The sequence below is a fragment of the Molossus molossus genome, unplaced genomic scaffold, assembly GCF_014108415.1.
Source record: "Molossus molossus isolate mMolMol1 unplaced genomic scaffold, mMolMol1.p scaffold_m16_p_12, whole genome shotgun sequence".
Lineage (NCBI taxonomy): Eukaryota > Metazoa > Chordata > Mammalia > Chiroptera > Molossidae > Molossus > Molossus molossus.
Window position 1 is genome coordinate 29,834,151 of NW_023425347.1, and position 6,795 is coordinate 29,840,945.

Here is a 6,795-nt window from a genome sequence, read left to right on the forward strand (position 1 = left end):
CAGGAATCAAACCCACTACCCTTCAGTACACAGGACAACACTCTAACCATTGAGCCACACCGGCCAGGGCTGAACCTATTTTTTTAAAGTTAACGTCCTAATGTACCAGAACTTGTACCTTTCATTTTTCCATAAAATTGGTGATGGGATATGTCAGTTTTATTTTTGAAAATATGTAGCATAAATTTACCAGGTAATTCTACTGTTATGTGTCTATAGTGGTGTACTATAAAATATAGGCAAACTATAAAGCATTATTATTATTTTTTAATCCTCACCTGAGGATATGTTTTTATTGATTCTTTTTTCGAGAGAGAGAGAGACGTCGATGTGAGAGAGAAACATTGATTGGTTGCCTCCCATACGCACCCTGACCAGAGATTGAACCTGCAACCTAGGTTATGAGTCCTGACCGGGAATTAAACCCACAACTTTTTGGTGTATGGGACAATGCTCCAACCAACTGAGCTACCCAGCCAGGGAGAAAATATAAAGCATTAATGTTTATAATAGTGTTTAATTTTACTTATATTATGAATTTAAAGTATGAGTATATTTAATTGAGTTGTTTCAACAGTTGACAACATCCTGAAATATTATATTGATTTTGAACTATTTGAACTCAAACTGAGTATAATTTGAAAGTAAGTTACGAATAATTTTTAAATATCCAAGCCATAATGCTATGCATGTGTTCATTCAATAGATTATCAAATGCCTACTATGTAACAGGCACTGTTCCAGGTTTTGGCAGATAGACACAGAAATGAAAAAACAATCCCATAGAGATCTGTACAGGAACCAGAGCAATAAAAACCTGCGTCTGTGGATGATGTTGTGGTGAAAAGGGATTGGGGGTAGGTGGAAGGAAATGAGGCTGGGAAGTACTATTTTTAGAAGACTCCTCTGAAGAAATCAGCCTCAGAGGAGGAGGTGTGGGTGGGCATTCTGTCTAGAGGCCCTTTTTGCCTGGTTTGTAAATATGCTTTTATTGAATGATGAACAGTTTATATGTAAACTTTAGAAATTCAGTGAAAACACTTTAAGAGCTTGTGCTTACCAGAGAGGAAGGGATAACTTCTGTTGAAAGAAGAGTAGGTAAGGTTGGAAAAGGCATGTTTTGTAAAAGAGAGACTAAAACTTGCCCAAATCCCCTAAATATATCAGGATATAGCTTTATGTAGTTTCACTACCAGAAAAGTCAAACAAAACCTTAATATGTATCCCTCAGTAATGAATAAATGTATAAAATGTCATACAAGGTTTTCCTGTGTTGGTCCATTATTTTAAGAAGGTTCATATCTTACAATATACATTACTTAGTCTGACTCAGCTCTGTTTCCCATTTCCTTGCTCACCGTTGATTCTTGCATCCTACTTTTTATGTTCACCTTTTTCTTGCTTAATTTTAAGTATGTCCTTAGCAATTACCGAAGTTCTTTGGGCAGTAAACTTTTAGGTCCTGTTTGTCTGAAAATGTCTTTATTTTGTTCTCAATCTTAAATGATCATTGGACTCCGTAAAATTCTAATTTTCCAAATACTTTCCCCCAGCAACTTGAGGATAATATTCCACTGACAGTATGTATACTCTTGCTAATGAAAATCTGGATTTCCTTCCCTAGAAATAGTCTTTTTCTCTGCTTGCTTCTTTATTTTTAGTTGAAATTTTCAACTTATTTTGATGTGTATAGAATTAGAACAAAGAAAAATTAAAACTGGCTTCAAAGGTTTTTTTATAACAAAAAATGTAAAAGAAAACATTGATAACTAGGTTTAATGAAAATTTAAATATTCTGTTCTTCAAAAGACACTTAAGAAAATAAAAAGCTAGACATGAAAGAGTACATATTGTATTAATTCCTTTATAATACATGAAATTTTAGAACAGACAAAACTATTCAATAGTGACTTACCTTCGCTGTGTCTCAAACAGTTGAAATCAAAGTGTTAGCTGAGATTAGTCTCACTTGTATGCTTGCGTGAGGTTGGTCTGCTTCTAACCTTGATCATGTTGTTGGCTAGACTCAGTTTCTCCACAGGTATAGGCCAGAGGCCTCCCTCACTGTGTTGTCACATGGCCTTCTCCATAGGGTAGCTCATCACATGTGCTAGCTTCCCACAGAATGAACAAGTGAGAGTACAAGATAGAAGCCAGCCATTTTTGTAACCTAATCTTTTTTTGGTGACTTTTGAACTTTTTTAATGCTAACCCACAATAAAATACAGATTGTATGAAGCAATCCAGACAGATGTATGCATACATATATAATCTGAATAAATACATACAAATTAAATAAAAAGTTTAACAAAACAATACCTTTATATTATGTGTAATGCTCTGTGACTTTTGTGTTCTATCTTGTTTTATTAAATGCCAGTTATGACCCATTAAATTGCATTGATGGTCACTAATGGTCACAATTTATTTGAACACGCCTGACCTGGGTGGTGCTTCTGCAGCATTTCTAATATTTAATATTACCTAGAGACACGAAGTACTGTCACCATGAAGAACTGACAGCTCAGTGCATCTGAATCTGTGTGGGCTTTGAAAATCCCACCTCTTCAAACACAGAGAGCAGACCTCTGGACATTGAGATTAGGGATTTCCAAAGTGTTGACAAATGCAGTCATCTTTACCTGTGTATGGAAAACAGACTGGGCAAGGATTTAGCAGACATAGTCTTAGGTCTGACACTCAGGCTTGGGGATTTACAGTTGGCCAACTCTCTCCCTGGGAGATATCTCAGCCCCTCTTCCAGCTACTGGCTGCTTCCTTTCCTCTTGGCCATTAGCCAAAAAGGGTGCAGCCCATAATTTCCACAGCTAATTGAATCCAAGCTGGAGACTCCCTGTCCTGCCAACAGCATTTCTGTGTCTTCTGGACACTCTTCCCACAAAATACTAAAAAAAAAATTTTATGGTCTCCCAGGAGAGTCACAGTGCATGTTTACATATAAAAGATTGAAATGTTCTGCAGTAGAAAAACCTGCTAACTTTTTTTTATCTTAGTATTTTACAAATGTATTTGTCCACAGAAACTTCCTCTTTTTTTCCCCTACCATACCCTAAAGTTCCTTTATGCCTAAAGCCACTCCCTGGGAATAACTTTGTTTTAACTGTCTTCTAACACATCTCAGGCTCCAGGAGCCAACACCACCCCTTTGGGTCTAAATCCCTCTCCCATCCCCCCCCCTTCTCTCCTGTCCTGTCCATCTTCCTGGACCCTAGTGTCCCTAGGCCCAGGAGGAAGAGAATTGAGGTAGAAAAAAGAGGGATTGGCCTAATGGGTTGCTTCCAAGGAAAACTGGCACAGTTCTTAGTATTTAACCAATTGACTAATTCAGGCACTGTAGTGAGTCCATGTTTTCTGGAAGACGGTGGGGGAGGGGTGGGAGGAGGAATGGAGGTGGAGCCCCGAGGCCCTAGGAGCTTCCGATTCCTAGCCTTCTCATCAGATCCTCCATGTTCATTCTTGCTTCTGCTTTACAATTAATGCCCATGTGATAAGAGCAGAAATCCACCCCCACACCCACCCCTCACCCCCACATGACATATCTCAGGGTTTTCCTCTTCCTAGGACCATCTCTGGAGGTAAACTGTTTCTTCCACCTTCCACCGGAATTTTCACGACCTGCTCCCACCTTGTTCCCCTCTCCTCTTCACCACAAATACCTTCAAGCCCAATTAAGTAAAATTCCCCAGCTGGCCAAGGCAGTTTGGGCCACCCCAGTGGGACAGGTTCACTATATCTATAAGGACGAACATGCTGGGCCACTCTGAGCAGGAGACTAGAGCCAAGGAGAAACAGAGCCTCCCATCCCGCCCCAGGGAAAGCTGTCAGAGGCATTGATTGGCCCCGAGGGGTGTTGGCCGCCTCCTCCACTGGGGCCCTAGGGCAGCCCAACAGCTTGGAGAGGAGGTTGCTGAACCTGCTCACGGTGGTGGCCCCTGGCTCTGGGGACAGGCCTGGGCTGATCGCGATGAGGTTCAGCTCCACACAGGGGCCAAAGGACGAGGGCCCAAGGGCCACCTGGCTGATGTCCAGGCCAGCCACGCAGCCCGAGGCACATGGCACATCAGCGACGAGGCCAGAGCTCTCCATCCAGTCCCGCAGCCATTCCAGGGCACAGTCACAGCGCCAGGGGTTACGGAAGAGAAAGAGGTGGCCCAGGAAGAAGCCGGGCTGGAATGCGTTCCAGGTAAGCATGGTGAGGTGGTTGCCATTGGGATGCAGAGCGAGGAAGCCCTAGAGGTTCTAGAAAATGACCTCCTCCATGAAGGCGAAGCTGTTGCGATCCAGGTAGAGCAGCTCGAACTAGACCCGGTCGGCAAATCAGGTGGGCGCCACACGGCCCAGTGAGTTGCCACCCAGGTCGAGCGTGCACAGGTTGCTCGGGCCACGGAAGGCATAGGGGGGCAGCTCTGTGAGCCGGTTGTTTCTAAGCTGTAGCTACTCCACGGCACCGGCACCGCAGTCGCGGAAGAGGTTGGCCTGTAAGCTGAGCAAGCGCAGGCTCCCCAGACCAGGGAGCTGGAGGCTGCAGGCTCCATGTATGGGCTCCAGGTTGTGCGCCGGTCAGGTAACCGGCAACTTTTGTCATTCTTTTCATTATAAGTCACTAGATCCAGTCCACACTCAAGGGTTGAAACTGGGAGACTGGATTATTGGGGATCTTCTTACAGGTCAAACTTAATTTAAAAGTAATGTTTTATATGTAATAATGCTTTATGACCATGTATAGCATCTAGTATAAGAAGGCTCAGGCACTGAAACTTTCATCTTTTGGTTAATGCATAACATTCCAGAGAGAGAGATTCAACCCTTCTGTTTAAGGGCTTAATTAGTAAAACATAGACTGTCAAGGTAGAGTTTCGCTTTGGGTCTGAGTAATAACTACTAAATGTTTATACTGTACTTACCTAAAAGTGAGAATATTGTATTTGCCTCAAATCCACTTTGGGTAAAGAGGGTTGGCAGAGAAGGTGGAAGTAGGGAAATAGGGCAGACTTAGTAAGTCCACATAAAACAAAAACATTTTGCAGTTTTGTCTACCATCAGACCACCTGTTGATGGTAGGCAAACTCAGTCTTCTCAGATTATGAATATGCACTGGCATTTTAATTTTAGTATGTGTTTCTTGACCTTTTTAGATTGTGATGGTTGAGATTTTGTTTGTTTTACTGTAAAGGGGCCATGCTTGCAGTGAATTTTGCAAGTTAGTTTTTAAATACTCTCCCAATTTTCTATACCCACTTCTGTGATCTTAATTTATATTTTCATGCATTTGCTCATGTTAAAGTTTGTGTAGAGATTAAACGAGTTAACACATGTAAAGGACTTAATACCTAGGATATAGTAAGTGCTCAATACCATTACTATGATTGATGCTGTTGTACTCTGCTACTTTGACCTCCAATAAGTTCATTTTTCTTCCTCTATACCATTCTACCGTCAATCTAGCCTGTTTTCTCTTCTGTTCTTCCTGTTACAGTCTCACTGCTACCTGGTCTTACCAAAATTCCTTCATTTTGCTCCTCACCACTTTCCCCACAAGAACCAATCTAAACTTTTTCCATTCTGAGCAGATGGATCTTCTACTTACAGAGAAAATTGTGATTATCTATCCAAAATCTCCTCCTCTTTCCTTCTCTCCACTTTAATTCCCCTGCATTCACATTCTTCTCTCTGCTTCAAATATCAGCTCTTCCCTCCAGCCTCAAAAGAAGGAGCATTCTTCTGTGGCCACGCCCCTCATCCTCTCGGTACAAAGTTGCTGCTTGGAAACCCGCGAGCACAACTTTCCAGGTAGTAAAATAAAGTTAAATAAGGCAGAGGAGGACCTCCCCTCTTTTAAGATGTCCCTTAAGAACTACACAACACTCGATTTATAGTAATTGGCCAAAGTTTAGCCACATCTGGCTGCAAGGTAAACAATGAAAGGAACTATTTAGCTGAGTGTACCCACTGAAAAATATGTGCTTGGTGACATTAGGAAAAAAAGGCAGGGTTTTCTGTTATAAAAGTAAAAAAAAAAACAAAAAAAAACATTTAGTGAGGCATTCATCCTTTCTTACCGCCAACAATCACCTCCTACTTCTTGAATCCCTTTCTATTCCCCTCAAACATTCTAGCTGTCCACCCTTCATCCTAAAAGAAACCCAAAAGCTTCTATTGATTCAGGTCATTCTCTTCCTTTCACTACGGGAAAGAAAGAAAGAAAAACAATTAGCACTCTCCTTTACAATTTCGTTAACACTTCTTTTCTGCTTCTTCCCAATCCCTACTCATCATCTCACCAACAGATTATATAGTTTCCTAATTAGTCTCCGAGTTCCTGGGGGATATAACATAAACATCTTTACTCCAACCAAGTCTTTAAATTAAATTCTGTATTATTTATATTTAATTTCACAACTTATACACAATAGTAATGATTGTTTTTTTAAAAAGTATACGTAATGGTGCGTCTTGTCTTCCTCGGCCACACCCCTGGCTACACGAAACCTTGAGTTGCGGAACACGTGAAGGGATTATGGAGTGGGGTGGAGCGAGGACGAGGGCCCTCTGTCGCTGCGCGTCTCACCGCCGCCACCAAGTGCTCCCGCTGCACAAGGACGGTCTGTCTCATGCGCTGGAGTGAACGCTAACTCCCCTACCCTTAGGGATCCCGGGTCGGACGGCCGGGGTTTAGGCAGGCGGGGCGCAGGTAGGTGAGAGATTCTCGCGAGGCCCGGAATCCCCGCGGAAACGCGACCGAGGCAGTTCTCTGACGCACTTCCGCGGCGCCGG